This window comes from Choloepus didactylus, chromosome X (genome assembly GCF_015220235.1).
Source record: "Choloepus didactylus isolate mChoDid1 chromosome X, mChoDid1.pri, whole genome shotgun sequence".
Taxonomy (NCBI): Eukaryota; Metazoa; Chordata; class Mammalia; order Pilosa; family Megalonychidae; genus Choloepus; species Choloepus didactylus.
In genome coordinates this window covers 23,925,419-23,943,333 of record NC_051334.1, presented here as the reverse complement: position 1 = coordinate 23,943,333, position 17,915 = coordinate 23,925,419, and the positions used below count along the sequence as shown (strand labels likewise).

Sequence of the window (17,915 nt, the reverse complement as noted above, 5' to 3'; positions counted from 1 at the left end):
GACATTATAGCAGGCAAACCTCTAACGACACCCTTTCTTGTCTGCACACTGGGGGATGGCTACAGCTACAACCATTCCAGAGGCTTTCAGCCTTTCCTAGGTTCCATATTTGTTCATGGGTGGCACATATTCCCTCCCCATTTACATATCATGCATCTATAGATGTTATAACTCAACACAGTTGAGTGTTACATTCTTCACGGAGAAAACATTAACATTTTAAGTTAATCCAAACCAAATAAATATTCCAGCAAAATAATAATAATGTAGTGAATGACTGTATAGTTAGTGTTTATATGTTTAATATTTGTGGATTGCCTGTTTCATACAAGGTACTGTACGATGGGCTATAAGAAATATAAGCATAAGATAGGCACTGCACTTTAAAGCATTTATTAGTGATCTACTGCTGAGTAACAAATTACCCCAAAATTTGGTGGCTGAAAACAACACACATTTAATATTCTCACAGTTTCCAAGGGTCAGGAATCTCAACATGGCTTAGCTGGATGCCTCTCAGGCTCAAGGATTCTCAAATGGCTAAAATCAAGTGTCAGCCAGACTGCTGTCTCATCTGAATGCTCGAATGAGGAAGAACCTGCTTCCAAATTCACTCATATGGTCTTTTATTCCTCTTAAGTTGTTAGACTGAGGCCTCATTAGGCCTCATTAGACTGAGGCGCATAGGACAGCTCACAACATGGCAGCTGGTTTCTGTCAGAGTAAGTTAACAAGAGAGAGAGAGAGAGACTGCCCAAGATTGAAGTCCTAAACTTTTGTAACCTAATCTCAGAATTGATATCCCATCACTTTTGCTGCATTCTGTTTATGAAAAGACAGTCACTTGGTCCAGCCCCCACTCAAGGGAAGAGGATTGCACAAGAGTGGAATGCCATGGGGCAGGGAATCATTGGGTGTCATCTTAGAAACTGCCTATCACAGAGGGCTACTGCCCTGGAATAAATGGTGGAAATACAAGAAAATATAAATAAATATATTATTTTCCAATTTGTTGGGCTATGTATTATTAAAAAACTCACTAACCCAGTGTGGAATACCTAAGAAATGGGGGGAAATCCAAGGCCTTATGAAATTTGAGAACATGCAGAGAGAGAAAGCCAAAGTCAAAGGCAGACTTTTAAATGGTTGTTTACCATCAAACTCATTATCCAAGAAAAATATATGAAGACAAATTTCTGGGCCAGATACATTTTTCAGCTGCACTGCATTTAGCATTTATGTAAGATGGATGTGGTTTTGGATTTATGACTCACTGGATACAATCTAAATAGTAAAGCAGTCTCCAGTTGCTTAGAGAACCAATCAGGAAGTCTGAAATACCAGTGTTTTCAGGATATCAGTGTTAACAACCTTTTACCTTCTTAAGTTCTATGAACTGATATATTGTATTCTCTCTGGGATGAGTTCTTCCATTAAACCAAGGTGATCTTGCCTCTTGGAAACTTGAAAATTGTGGTGTATCCCATTCCAGGAATATCAGTGACATTCTTCAAGTAGGATTGCCCACTTGTTTTATCAGAATTGACCATGTATCTTGAAACCTTAACTAGCTGATCACCAAGATGGCTGTTGTCCTCCTTTTTCAATGCTTCTGCCCCACCAAAGACTCAAGGATTGTCTGGAGGAGGTAATGGATGGCACTGCTCCACCTACTTAGGTATTCTAATACTGGCACCTGAAGGCTCTGGAGAAAATGATTGTGATAGGGAACACTTTCTTAGAGAGTGTTCTCGAAGCGTACTAAGAGGCTGGAGGCTCTTGTGAGACTGGGGGCCTAAGTGTAACAATCAATACATAACAAGCTGAACTGAATTTAAATTCTCCCTATAGAATTTAGCAAAAATTTTGGAACACTGACCTAAACACCAATGAAGAAGGAGGCTTTCTCACAAAAAGAAATGGTCCCTTTGGGCTTCCTCCTTACAAGGGTCAAGTAACACATTGATCACACTGAGTGACGCCCAAATGGGGGGCTATTTACTAGAAGCAGTAAAAAAAAATATTTATTTTGTTTCATACCTTTCATTGCTATGAAGTAAGGGTTAACAAACTATGGACCAAACGCCAAATCCAGCCTGCCTCTTGTTTTTCTTTCTTTTTTTTTTTTTGTTGTTAGTAACATTATTTTCATCATCATCATCATTATCATTATTTTTAAGTTTTTATTTTGAAATACTCTCAAATTTACAGGACAGTTGTAAAAATAATAGAAAACCCATACAGAGAACTCCAACATACATTCCACTCAGATACCCATACTGCTAATTACTTTGTAAATAAAGTTTTATTGGAACAGAACCATGGCCATTTGGTTATATATTGCCTATGACTACAATGGCAGAGTTGAGTAGTTGCAAGAGACCGGAAGGTCTTCAAAGAGGAAAATATGTACTATTTGGCCCTTTACAGAAAAAGCTTGCAGACTCCTATTATAGAGAGTTAAAAAGATATATGTCCTATTATTTCATCCTAATGACACTCTCATAAGTTAACAGAAGAGATACTATACTCATGAGGAACCCGGCCCGAGAGGCTAGTTCATGCTCTTTCCTCTAAACTCCTTCTTTTTGTAAAGGACACAAAGAGAAACTATTATTCTCCTACTTCCCAGCCTGCAAGATTTATCTAAAAGATGCACAAGTTCTCCTCAGCACTCTTATATAAGATTTTCCATTTTTGGCACAGCCAACTGAAAGTCTTTAGAATTTTAGCCAATGTTGACTCAGGATGCTAGAAGGAAAATGCTCATTTTTTTTTCCCTGTGTAAAATGTTGATGCTAGGGCATGTAAGGCAGAATGTTCCACTTTATATGTGGATACTTGCTCTAATAAAAATCTGAATCATTATTTCAGTTTGTTCTTTGGTTCTTTTTGGATGAAGGTCAAATGATAGTGGAGATTAAAAGAGGGCATGAACACATTAGGGAATGTCCTATTGCGTGCTCCAGATTCTTCTCAAATAAATGCACAACCCTTGTGGTAAAACTTAAGAAAATTCTTTTTATCTGCTACTTACAAAAAAAAAGTTTCCATCAAGGCATTCTTTTAAGAGAATATGTTAGTAGCTAGAGAAGCTCACCATCTTTATTTCTGCATGTTTATATGTTCTGTATGTTTAAAATGTATATTTTTAGCTTCCAAGAAAGAATCCCCACACTGTTCTGCATGTTTACTCTCTTAATCCTCAATGTGTACTTTTTAATGCTTAGTCCAAAGCGAATTACAAAATGGGTGGTATTGATTTAGAAATTGTTGCTATCCATTTAAAACTATGTCACATTTAGGACTCAATGATTACAAGGGAAAGTGGTGTGTCTCCTACACCTTATAGTTCTTGATTAAGTCACTAAATTCTCCGAAGCCAATAACCTTATTAAGTATAAGCAGCCTCGAGGTCCTCATTTTGCAGACGGGAGCAGGGAGGCAGGTGGTAGAGGACATGACAATGCCTAAAACCGCAATTCCACAGAAAAGGCAAATGATGCTGATAGAGGTCTAACTGCTATCATGTACATATCCCACCATGCAGGGCAGTCTTCTTCTCATATTAAGACAGGACTATTCACACTGGAGAGCGTGCAACAGATTCATCTAGATGAAACTAGCGAATGAGATGGTTATGAATACTGACTGCATCATTATTAGAGCCTTTTCTTGCATGTTTTGGAAAAAATTAAAATGCTCTTCAACTAGAAACTGAAGGAAAATATGGATCTGAAATGTGCTTGAATATAAGCCCAGAACATTAATATGATAACTGGCAAGAACTCTGGACTAACCTAAGGCTGAGAACTTGTAGACTCTCAATAAATACTGACTGTAGGCCATTCTTCTATCCTCATCTCTACTACCAAATGACCATAACCCTCATTGAGCAAACAACCTGTGTTTTGGGTTCTCCACTTGTTCATTCAACAAAAATTGATGAGTCCTGACTGGGTGTTATGTACAATTTAGGATGGGGTAGGGGTGAGAAGAAAGGATTCAAAATATAAATTAGTATGGCTGCTATACTAGGAGTGCAGTTTCGCATTCTAGCTGGAGAGAAAAACATGCATCTAAGTAAAAACACTACAATTCACTGCATTCATAGGAGAGGCATGAATTATTAATTACTTCGACAACTATTTACGGAGTGCCTACTATGTACCAGATACTGTTTTAAGACTTAAGGATTCCAGAATGAACAAAACAGACAAAAAATCCCTGCCTTCACAAGGCTTAAAATCTGATGATACTATAGACATGATTAACATAAAGACAACCATTAGAGATAGTATAAAGATAAATGAAAGTATACTCTTTAGAAGAAAGGCAATCCAGAAATCTGAGTTGCTTTTATTAATACTGTAATACGTCTAATAGAAGGCAACTCAATTATTTGAGCACATATTATAGGCTATTGATACAATTTTTAAAATCGAAATAAATTCTGAGAAAATGAAACAGGCTTGATGTATAGCGGTACTGCCACCCTCAAAACAGCCCATCTATTGGCCTTGAATTGAAAAAATACGGGTCACTCCAGGTACATCAAATACAACATACATAGCTGCCATCTATCCTATAGTCATAGTAGGAGTCCCTTTCATTCACAAGCAAAGCCAGTGAAGGGGGGAGGGGTGGAGAGACCCGAGATGGAGAGAGGATAAATTCCATTTGTGCTATTAAAAAAAAAAGTAGAACAGTGAACCCAGTGGCTGAAAAGTGAAGATAAAAAGAAGAAAACAGTAATCTTGCTATAGAAACCAGAGAATTATGCTCTTGCTCTCCCCCCCCCTTTTTTTTTTTTGCTTTCACACTGTACAAACTCCAGCACCCTGAGCAACTCACTCTCCTGCTATTTCCAGCACTTTAAAGAAACTTTTCAACATTTCTGTTTGACACATTTTTTCAACAGGGAGGTGAAGACAATAAGTAAACAGGCAGTGAAGGGCTATTTAGAGAGCTGGTCAGTCACGGTAATAATAAAGGGAAAAAAACCCCACCTGAACAGAACATCCATCCTATGGGCAGCAGCCACAGACGGCACATGACCTCTGACAAACAGTTTTCAGAGTAATTTTAATGCTACTCTGGATTTAACTTGACTAACTGGTAGCAATTGAGCACATCTTTTTTTTCCTTTTTTTTTTTTGTGGCAGCAGTTATCTAAAATGCTACAATAACAGCATCAAAAGTAGAATGGTGGAAGATTGGTTTTCCATTGTGCTGCTGAACTGGCATAATGCCCACTTTAAAAGCAATTCGCTGCTCATCACTGAAATCTGGCAGACCCGACACTAAATGCCTTGAGGGAAAAAAAAGGGACTTGAGAAGGGGGAACCCACTCCAACCACCACGCAAAGGGGGAAAAAAAAAGAGTGCCACAGATGATGAATCTGGGTAAGAGAAAATTGCCAAATAAAAAGTTTAGCATTGCATGCAGACTCCCAACAGGCTCTACTTAATTTGCTCAAGGAAGATTTTGTCTACAGGTCTGTATGAGTAATAGCAGAACAAAACAAAAGCAAAATATATATTTATGCCTGTCTATTGTTCTGATGAAGCAAAAACCTAGTGAGTTCCATCAATCATTTGTCAAACATGTCTTCCCCGTTTTATTTACCACCAAATATAATGAGTAAATATGTGATAATAAAACTCTTCTTTTTACATGGACATATACAATTTTTCCTCCTGCTAAATACAGGTAATGATTTAAGAAGCTTTCAAAATGTCTTTTTACTGTCAATAAAACTAATTCTATTCCCATTTTCATGTGAAAAAAAAAAAGGCTTTACAAATGAAAATTCAAATTAAAATTCTGATTATAGTGTAGTGTGACAACACCTGTATTTATAATTTTACTGTCAGCTAGCTTGTAGTGTTTAACAATAGCTTGAAGTAGAAAAGTAATTGGAATTTGTCTGTAACATGCCAGATGACGGCATTGGGAGCTTTGCGATGCTAAAGCAAATTTGGTTTGATGGCAAAATAACCTCACTGAGATTTCTACGAATCACAGGTTATAGGAGTTGGGGGGTAGGGAAGGTCTCTCAGGTAGGGGACCCCTTTCCTACATTTGGGGAATAAAAGAGTTGTTTCTGATGAGTAAAAACTGCTGTGATCCTGACTTGTGCTTCTGGCCCATCATCTACCCTGCACCCTCTCAAATAGTGCAGGTTAAATTTAGTTTCTGTAGTTACTCCAGAAAAAGAAAAACCAAATAAATATACAACAAAACCCTGTTGTTTTTTTAAAACAAATTAATCACAGAACCTAACTATGAACTTGACAGAAGGGGGTGGGGCTTGGTGAAGGGAAGCAAACTTGCCCCGTTGGGACTGAAAAGCACCAAGGTGGGGCAGGGCAAGACCCCGTTAACAATTAGAAACAAAATGCTTACCATTTATCAAAGGCTGCACAGTCAGGAGCGCTAGAGATGTTTATTGTATTCATTCATTTTCAATAACCAGAGATAAATAATATAGGTACCCACACAGATGCCTAAGATTTGCTATTTATCAAAAGATTAAGAGAAAACTTACACATCCCACTTACTCTTTTACTGAAGCAATATGGAGAAAAAATTATTTAAAGCAGTGTTCTGCTGTCAACTCGAATCTTTCAAAACTTATAAACACATGCTATTCTCTACACACAACTTGCCTTACTCTAGTCTACAAGTGAAAAGCCCATCTTTTTCATTATCCTAAAGATGAAAAAAAAAAAAAAAAAAAAGAAACCACACACAAAAGAAAAACAGAATGACAGTGATGTTTTAGTTTACACTAGATATGGCAACACACACAAACTGTCAAAACTATGGAATGAAAAAAGCTGTTATCAAGCAACTGTCAAGAGAGTCCTCTGAGATTTGGAAATCTTGTGTTTATTGTAACTACTGCACATTACACAAAGAAAGAAACATCCCTCTCCTTGCTCTTGCTGCTAAATATCATGTAAGAGAACACAGGCTTCTCCCTCAGTATTTAGATAATTTTTTTTCCCTGTGTGTAATTCTGTACTTGACAGAGCTGCTCCCCTCCTCCTAGGTTTTCTTCATTATGGTCAAAGTTCAGAGAGAAACTCGGGGTTACATCAAACATTATTTCATTTTCAAAAACCATCACTGCCTCATTTCATGTTGTTAACTGGTTGTCTATGCCGTAAGAGTGGAATCTGTTAACATCAAAATGCATAGTCTTCACCTGGATGATTTTCCTGACTTGGTTCTACAAAAGAGAAGCATATAGTTGAAAAGGCATAGACACTTACCATACAATGATTTTAATTCGTGACTCTTCCTCTTTCTTTCCATCATCCTATTAATGGATATATAGAGAAATACAAATCCCTAAAGGAAAATTACCATGCTCTAAGGGGAAGAAATGGAAAAATCCAGGGTTCAGATCTCTTCCATAGTACATGGACATTAGTGATTTGTAGGTCATTTCCGCACCCCCAACTTGAGGGGCAAAATTGCCCTTGTAATCTAACCTGACTCTGTATATTTTATTATACTTGCTAAAGTGGCCTTTTTAGCTAACCATGAAGGCAGCACTGCTCACCAGCCATTCTGACTTTTAATTCCTGCTCCGAGGCCCACGTGGCCCATCAGCCAACTGCAGAGCAGGGCTTCAGCAGTAATGCAGCGGCCCCTTGATTAATGGAGGGGAACATATTCTTCAGGTGTTTCCTTTTTTATTTCTCTTATTTCCTTTAAGATACAGAATACTTGTCTTCTGATATTTGTCAGGAGGGGGGAAAACTGGACAGGAGAACCCTTCTTATAACTGTAATTGCCTGGATTCAGATGAACCATGGGTCAAATCAATTCACAAAATACATTTTTGTAAAAAAACAACAAACCTCTTAGTGACCCATGTGAGGGCATATTGAACAAAAGTCCTATCTGTGGACCAAAGCAATTCCACTGAATTTATTTCTGTACATTTTGCTGGCATTCCTCCCTATACAGAGAGGTAATGAGAACATCAGAACATAATTGGTGAACGTGTTGGCCACCTCAGTGATGTAGATGAGAAGAAGTCAATGTGTCTTCGGTGGATCTTGGCTCTAAATAGTTATGATGGTTACCCAATGCTTAGAACATACTTATTTTAGGTTCCAGTGACCTGGTATGACTCAGTCAGCAATGGAATAGGTCAGTCAAATTTTAACCTGAGGTAAAAATGGTTTAACAATGATGTCAGATTTATAAAAATGAAGATGACTGACTTGTAAAGAAAATCCAAATTCTTCTAAAAGTCTTATGATTTTAAAGTATCCCTTAATTATTAATAAAGGGAAAAAGAGGAATATTGACATTTTATCACTTGCATTCCAAATTACTATTCTAGAGTAAGTGGCCAATTTATATGTTTTCATGCAATGAAAATCAAGTTTTATTAAATTATCTTAATACTAACTAGTTCTCTGCAAATGAAGTTTTATTTGAGATAAACAGTTAAGAATTTTTTTCCCTTAGTCTAAAGATATGTTGGCAAGTTTTATGTGGAAAAAAAGAGCTACGAATTGGTGACGTTATGACAACCGGTTCATTAAGGAAGCTTGGGGATATTGGCAGTAAAGATGAGTACATTACTCTGTTTAGTTATTCACATAATTTACAAACCATCAGGATTGTGCGCACAGTAATTAAGTTAAAGATGTGCTCTCGAGCCAGACTGCTGGGGCTTGAATCCTGGCTCTGCCTTTAACTAGATGTGTTACCTTAGCTTGAGGGGCTACCTATCTGTAACACAGGGCCAATAACAGTAGTTGCTTCACAGGGTTGTTGTGAGGATTAAATAAGCTAGAACATGAAACATGCTTAGGATACTGCCTGGCATGTAGTGTTCAATAAATGTTAACTGTTATTATTACTATTGCCACTTAGTATTTTATAGTTTGAATTGGGGTCTCATCTAGAATCTAACCAAAATGGAAAAAAAGGCACAAAGAACTATTTCCCATCATATTTGACCTGCGTGAAATATGAACTAATGTATGAATAAAGACCCCTGCAAACCTGCACAAATACTTGGGGGCTTTTGAAACCCATGAGTGTTCAAATAATAGAACAGATTTAAGTGGACATTTCCTTCTTAATTGTAATAAAGAACAAAGAAGGAAGCTTTATTTACAAAAATATATTTTAAATTCCTAGTAAATAAATATGGATGAAATTAAAAATATACAAAAGCATTCACTAAAAACACTCAGATTTCTGGTTAAAAATGGCATGCTAAGTACACATATTTAGCTCCGTAAACTCCTAAATCCCCAATAAAATGACAGTAAAGGATTTTAAAAGGTGTGATAAACCCCAAGGAAGAGGAGAACAGGAAGGAAGGTATCAGCAGCAAAAGCTAAAAAAGCAGAATTCTAAGCTGGCAACAGAGGGAGCTGAAAAGGAAGTTGGTTTACCCCACAGAATTTCCAAGGGCTCATGAATTGGTGTCCAAGGTGTCTCTGGAAGTTTGGGTGAAGGGGGTGCTTAAAACGGGAAGATAGGTTGAAAATATGCTTAAAAAACAGTTGGACCTTAGACCCCCCCACCCCCACTATGGCAGAAGGCTTGTTTTCTGGCAAAAGTAAACCTGGGAGGGTCTCTGAAATGGGGGACGGGGAAGACCAGGCACACTGTGCCAACACTGGATGGTGGGACCCCGAGTAGACATGCTGGCAGCCATGGTGGTACCCTCTAGGTAGGCAGGTAGGAGACTGGAAGAGTACTTCTCTGGGGAAACTAACCAGCCAATGAGAAAAGACGTCAAGGTACTGACATTATATCCATGAAATAAGAGCACTTGGGGAACAATAATAGTAGAAATAAAAAAAAGTAATAGGAGTGATGTCATCAATATGGTGATGTAAGAAATCCCCTGGAAAAGTTTTCCCTCAGAATTAGCTAATAAAAGGACAAATTCCATGTGCTTAGAACTTTGGAGGATGATAGAGCCTGGAGAAGGACTCCACAAATGCTGAACTGAAGAAAAAGAAAAATAATCTATAAAAACAGGTAGGAAATTTCCATCCTGGACCTGCCAGTCCATACCCCCTCACTCAGTCCCATGTGGACTGGGAGTTGTGCAAAGGCAGAGGTCTGGGTCCTTCCCGCCATGGACACAGACCATAAACCCCATGCATATCCAGGCACAGGGACCCAAGTCTGCAGAAACCCAGGGTGGAACAAAAGCTGCTAAGTCTTGCTACATACAAAAGGGCCACCGGTGGGGGTGGGGGAAAGGAGAGACACCATGGCAGAACTGTGGGAAAGAGGTGTGCTCACTAAATCGAGTGTCTGTTGGCTGGACCATGTAAACGCAAAACGGACATTTCTGCAGTGACCCACATTTTCTGGATTGACCTCATCTGGCTCCCTGGAGTGGGATACCCTAAGGGGGAAGAAACCAGAGGCAGAAAAGCATCACAGGAAAAAAAAAAACAAGGGGTGTGTGTGTTAAACTGATCTGTGGTAAAACAGAAGTCCCAGAGCTGAAAAGTGTCAGGGAAAGGGGGTACTGAGTAAGGGGGAGAATTTAAATAAATCATAGGAGCTGAGGAGAAAATTCTGCACAAAAACAAACAGAACAGATCAAGATTCTTGGAGAAGGAACAGAGGAAAAGAAGTTGTCTCCTGGAGTGAAACAATTACACAAGAAAAGCAATCTTAAAAACTATACCACATAACAAGGGCAAAAATCAGATGAACATCCAAACAAGTTACACACAGGCTCCTATAAAGGTCTAGAATAACTTGAACCAAACATCAAAGAAGAGCCTCACAAAGCCAACTAACAATAAAACCCTAGACAACAGGGAGAAATGGACCTTCAGAGTTAACTAATCAAGATAATGAGATGCCCAGACAGCAGCAAAAAATTACAAGCCATACCAAGAAAAAGGAACAGAAGGCTTAGTCAAGGGAACAAATTAAAACTCCAGAGAAGACACAGAATTTGGAACAACTAATCCAAGAAGTTCAAACAAATCTCCTAAATTAATTCAAGGAGATGAAGGAAAATATGCATAATGCAATAAAGGATATTTAAGAAGACAATGAGTGATCATAAAGAAGAATTTGAAAGTATAAAAAGAAATATAACAGAAATTATGGGGATGAAAGGCACAATAACAGAGATTAAAGATACACTGTAGGCATACAACAGCAGATATGAACAGGCAGAATCAGTGAACCAGAAGACAGGACAATCAAAATCATACAGGCAGGGAGGCGGGGCAAGATGGCAGACTGGTGAGCTGTATGTTTTAGTTACTCCTCCAGGAAAGTAGGTAGAAAGCCAGGAACTGCGTGGACTGGACACCACAGAGCAATCTGACTTTGGGCATACTTCATACAACACTCATGAAAATGTGGAACTGCTGAGATCAGCAAAATCTGTAAGTTTTTGTGGCCAGGGGACCCGCGCCCCTCCCTGCCAGGCTCAGTCCCGTGGGAGGAGGGGCTGTCAGCTCCAGGAAGGAGAAGGGAGAACTGCAGTGGCAGCACTTATCGGAATCTCATTCTACTGATCCAAACTCCAACCATAGATAGACTGAGACCAGACACCAGAGAATCTGAGAGCAGCCAGCCCAGCAGAGAGGAGACAGGCATAGAGAAAAAAAAACAACACGAAAAACTCCAAAATAAAAGCGGAGGATTTTTGGAGTTCTGGTAAACATAGAAAGGGGAAGGGCCCTGAGGCGCATATGCAAATCCCGAAGAAAAGCTGATCTCTCTGCCCTGTGGACCTTTCCTTAATGGCCCTGGTTGCTTTGTCTCTTAGCATTTCAATAACCCATTAGATCTCTGAGGAGGGCCCTTATTTTTTTTTTTTTTTTAATCCTTTTTTCTTTTTCTAAAACAATTACTCTAAGAAGCCCAATACAGAAAGCTTCAAAGACTTGCAATTTGGGCAGGTCAAGTCAAGAGCAGAACTAGGAGAGCTCTGAGACAAAACGCAATAATCCAGTGGCTGAGGAAATTCACTAAACACCACAACTTCCCAAGAAAAGGGGGGTGTCCGCTCACAGCCACCATCCTGGTGGACAGGAAACACTCCTGCCCATCGCCACCCCCATAGCCCAGAACTGCCCCAGACAACCCAGTGTGACGGAAGTGCTTCAAATAACAGGCACACACCACAAAACTGGGCGTGGACATTAGCCTTCCCTGCAACCTCAGCTGACTGTCCCAGAGTTGGGAAGGTAGAGCAGTGTGAATTAACAAAGCCCCATTCAGCCATCATTTCAGCAGACTGGGAGCCTCCCTACACAGCCCAGCAGCCCAGAACTGCCCTGGGGGGACGGCACTCACCTGTGACATAGCACAGTCATCCCTCAACAGAGGACCCGGGGTACACGGCCTGGAAGAGGGGCCCACTTGCAAGTCTCAGGAGCCATACGCCAATACCAAGGACTTGTGGGTCAGTGGCAGAGACAAACTGTGGCAGGACTGAACTGAAGGATTAGACTATTGCAGCAGCTTTAAAACTCTAGGATCACCAGGGAGATTTGATTGTTAGAGCCACCCCCCCCTCCCTGACTGCCCAGAAACACGCCCCATATACAGGGCAGGCAACACCAACTACACACGCAAGCTTGGTACACCAATTGGACCCCACAAGACTCACTCCCCCACTCACCAAAAAGGCTAAGCAGGGGAGAACTGGCTTGTGGAGAACAGGTGGCTCGTGGACGCCACCTGCTGGTTAGTTAGAGAAAGTGTACTCCACGAAGCTGTAGATCTGATAAATTAGAGATAAGGACTTCAATTGGTCTACAAATCCTAAAAGAACCCTATCAAGTTCAGCAAATGCCACGAGGCCAAAAACAACAGAAAATTATAAAGCATATGAAAAAAACAGACGATATGGATAACCCAAGCCCAAGCACCCAAATCAAAAGATCAGAAGAGACACAGCACCTAGAGCAGCTACTCAAAGAACTAAAGATGAACAATGAGACCACAGTACGGGAGACAAAGGAAATCAAGAAGACCCTAGAAGAGCATAAAGAAGACATTGCAAGACTAAATAAAAAAATGGATGATCTTATGGAAATTAAAGAAACTGTTGACCAAATTAAAAAGATTCTGGACACTCATAGTACAAGACTAGAGGAAGTTGAACAACGAATCAGTGACCTGGAGGATGACAGAATGGAAAATGAAAGCATAAAAGAAAGAATGGGGAAAAAAATTGAAAAAATTGAAATGGACCTCAGGGATATGATAGATAATATGAAACATCCGAATATAAGACTCATTGGTGTCCCAGAAGGGGAAGAAAAGGGTAAAGGTCTAGGAAGAGTATTCAAAGAAATTGTTGGGGAAAACTTCCCAAATCTTCTAAACAACATAAATACACAAATCATAAATGCTCAGCGAACCCCAAATAGAATAAATCCAAATAAACCCACTCCGAGACATATACTGATCACACTGTCAAACACAGAAGAGAAGGAGCAAGTTCTGAAAGCAGCAAGAGAAAAGCAATTCACCACATACAAAGGAAACAGCATAAGACTAAGTAGTGACTACTCAGCAGCCACCATGGAGGCGAGAAAGCAGTGGCACGATATATTTAAAATTCTGAGTGAGAAAAATTTCCAGCCAAGAATACTTTATCCAGCAAAGCTCTCCTTCAAATTTGAGGGAGAGCTTAAATTTTTCACAGACAAACAAATGCTGAGAGAATTTGCTAACAAGAGACCTGCCCTACTGGAGATACTCAAGGGAGCCCTACAGACAGAGAAACAAAGAAAAGACAGAGAGACTTGGAGAAAGGTTCAGTACTAAAGAGATTCGGTATGGGTACAATAAAGGATATTAATAGACAGAGGGGAAAAATATGACAAACATAAACCAAAGGATAAGATGGCTGATTCAAGAAATGCCTTCACGGTTATAACGTTGAATGTAAATGGATTAAACTCCCCAATTAAAAGATATAGATTCGCAGAATGGATCAAAAAAAATGAACCATCAATATGTTGCATACAAGAGACTCATCTTAGACACAGGGACACAAAGAAACTGAAAGTGAAAGGATGGAAAAAAATATTTCATGCAAGCTACAGCCAAAAGAAAGCAGGTGTAGCAATATTAATCTCAGATAAAATAGACTTCAAATGCAGGGATGTTTTGAGAGACAAAGAAGGCCACTACATACTAATAAAAGGGGCAATTCAGCAAGAAGAAATAACAATCGTAAATGTCTATGCACCCAATCAAGGTGCCACAAAATACATGAGAGAAACACTGGCAAAACTAAAGGAAGCAATTGATGTTTCCACAATAATTGTGGGAGACTTCAACACATCACTCTCTCCTATAGATAGATCAACCAGACAGAAGACCAATAAGGAAATTGAAAACCTAAACAATCTGATAAATGAATTAGATTTAACAGACATATACAGGACATTACATCCCAAATCACCAGGATACACATACTTTTCTAGTGCTCATGGAACTTTCTCCAGAATAGATCATATGCTGGGACATAAAACAAGCCTCAATAAATTTAAAAAGATTGAAATTATTCAAAGCACATTCTCTGACCACAATGGAATACAATTAGAAGTCAATAACCATCAGAGACTTAGAAAATTCACAAATACCTGGAGGTTAAACAACACACTCCTAAACAATCAGTGGGTTAAAGAAGAAATAGCAAGAGAAATTGCTAAATATATAGAGACGAATGAAAATGAGAACACAACATACCAAAACCTATGGGATGCAGCAAAAGCAGTGCTAAGGGGGAAATTTATAGCACTAAACGCATATAGACACCCAGGGGAGTGAATCTCCCTGACAACGTGGAATACGACTCCCGGGGAGGAATGTAGACCCGGCATCGTGGGACGGAGAACATCTTCTTGACCAAAAGGGGGATGTGAAAGGAAATGAAATAAGCTTCAGTGGCAGAGAGATTCCAAAAGGAGCCGAGAGGTCACTCTGGTGGGCACTTATGCACACTTTAGACAACCCTTTTTAGGTTCTAAAGAATTGGGGTAGCTGGTGGTGGATACCTGAAACTATCAAACTACAACCCAGAACCCATGAATCTCGAAGACAGTTGTATAAAAATGTAGCTTATGAGGGGTGACAATGGGATTGGGAAAGCCATAAGGACCACACTCCACTTTGTCTAGTTTATGGATGGATGAGTAGAAAAATAGGGGAAGGAAACAAACAGACAAAGGTACCCAGTGTTCTTTTTTACTTCAATTGCTCTTTTTCACTCTAATTATTATTCTTGTTATTTTTGTGTGTGTGCTAATGAAGGTGTCAGGGATTGATTTGGGTGATGAATGTACCACTATGTAATGGTACTGTAAACAATCGAAAGTACGATTTGTTTTGTATGACTGCGTGGTATGTGAATATATCTCAATAAAATGAAGATTAAAAAAAAAAAAACTAAAAAAAAAAAAATCATACAGGCAGAAGAACAGATGGAGAAAAGGATAGAAAAAATTGAGCAGTGTCTCAGGGATTTGAGTTACAGCACAAACATCCAGGTCACGGGGGTCCCAGAAGGAGAAGAGGAGGGAAAGGGGTAGAAAGAATATTTGAGGAAATAATAGCCCAAAATTTCCCATCTCTTAGGAAAGACATAAATATACATGTCCAAGAAGTAGAATATACTCTGTTCTAGTTTGCTAATGCTGCCAGAATGCAAAACACCAGAAATGGATTAGCTTTTATAAAAGGGGGTTTATTTGGTTACACAGTTACAGTCTTAGGGCCATAAAGTGTCCAAGGTAACGCATCAATAATAGGGTACCTTCACTGGAGGATGGCCAAGGGCGTCAGGAAAACCTCTGTTAGCTGGGAAGGCACATGGCTGGCATCTCCTCCAAGTTCTGGTTTCAAAATGGCTTTCTCCTAGGACATTCCTCTCTAGGCCGCAGCTACTCTTCAAAACGTCGCTCTCAGTTGCTCTTGGGGTGTTTGTCCTCTCTTAGCCTCTCTGGAGCAAAAGTCTGCATTCAAAGGCCATCTCCAAAATGTCTCTGTAAACTGCAGTTCTTCTCTCAGCTCCTGTGCATTCTTCAAAGTATCCCTATTGGCTGTGGCAAGCTCGCTCCTTCTGTCTGAGCTTATATAGTGCTCTAGTAAACTAATCAAGGCCCATGCTGAATGGGCGGGGCCACACCTCCATGGAAATTATCCTGTCAGAGTCATCACCCACAGTTGGGTGGGGCACATTTCCATGGATACAATCTAATCCAAACGTTCCAACTGAATCCCCACTAATATGTCTGCCCCCACAAGATTGCATCAAAGAACATGGCTTTTCCTGGGGGACATAATATATACAATCCAGTACATACTCCAAAGAGAATAAAACCTAACAGACCTACACCAAGACACACACTAATCAGAATGTCAAGTACCAAAGATAAAGAGAGAATTCTGAAAGCAGCAAGGAAAAAGCGATTGGTCACATACAAGGGCTCTTCAATAAGACTAACTACCAATTTCTCATCAGAAACCATGGAGGCGAAAAGGCTTTGGTATGATATATTTCAGGTACTGAAAGAGAAAAACTTCCAGCCAAAGAATCTTTATCTGGCAAAACTGTCCTTCAAAAATGAGGGAGAGTATAAAATATTCACAGATAAACAGAAACTGAGAGAGTCTGTCAACAAAAGATCTGCCCTACAAGAATTACTAAAGGGAGTTCTGCAGGTTGAAAGGAAAGGAAAGGAGAGAATGCCTTGGAGTAGTGTGAAGAAATGAAGACTTTCAGTAAGGTTAACTAAAAGGGTAAATGCAAAACCCAATAGTACTGTATCTTCAATATACAACTCAACTCTAATTCTTGTAAGAGTCAGAATACAATTGAACGAGGAAAAAAGGTATATTACCTGATAATGGGCATGCAAAATACAAAATGGTAACCTGGGAGAAAAACAACATGAGGGGAAACAGAGGGAAATGGGAGCAGAGAATGTGTATACTATTGAAACTAACTTTTCAAAATTGTATGTTACAGATGTAGGTTGTATAATATAAACCCCAGGGTAAACCAAAGAAAATATTTTAAAAATATACAGAAACAGAAATGAGAAAGGAATCAGTCAGATACATCACAAAATATCAACTATACAGATTAGGAGGTTGCAATAAAGGAAAAGAGAGACAAAAAAGATACAACATATAAAAACCAAAGGACAAAATGGCTGAAGTGAGTACTGCCTTTACAGTAATAACACTGAATATTAATGGGCTAAATTCCCCAGTCAAAAAAAAACACAGATCGGCAGAATGGACAAAAAAGCATGATCCAACTATATGTTGTTCACTACACTCAACTTAGACCCAAAGAAACAAATAGGATGAAAGAGAAAGGATGGAAAAATGCATCCCATGCAAACAGTAACCAAAAAAAAGCTGGGATAGCTACATTAATATTGGACAAAGTAAACTGTAAGTCAAAAGCTGTTATAAGAGACAAAGAAGGGCACTATTTTTAATAAAAGGGGCAATCCACCAAGAAGAAATAACAACCATAAATATTTATGCACCTAACCACAGTGTCCCAAAATACAAAAGACAAATACTGGCAAAACTGAAGGGAGAAATAGATACCTTTACAATAATAGTTGGAGACTTCAATACACCACTCTCATCAATAGATAGAACATTTAGACAGAAGATCAATAAGGAAACAGATAACTTGAATAATGTAAATGAATTAGACCCAACAGACATATACAGAACACTGCACCCCAAAACAGCAGGGTATACATTCTTCTCAAGTGCCCGTGGATCATTCCCCAGGATAGATCACATGTTGGGTCACAAAACAAGTCTCAATAAATTTTAAAAGACTGAAATTATACAAAGTGACTTCTCTGACCATAATGGAATGAAGCTGGAAATCAAT

The 17,915-nt window shown here is 39.1% G+C and overlaps 1 protein-coding gene across 1 annotated transcript in view; it reads right to left on the bottom strand.

Annotated features, from left to right (window-relative positions):
* POLA1 (DNA polymerase alpha 1, catalytic subunit) overlaps positions 1–17,915 on the bottom strand; it is a 353,204-nt gene that overhangs the window by 7,939 nt on the left and 327,350 nt on the right. The window lies entirely within an intron of this gene.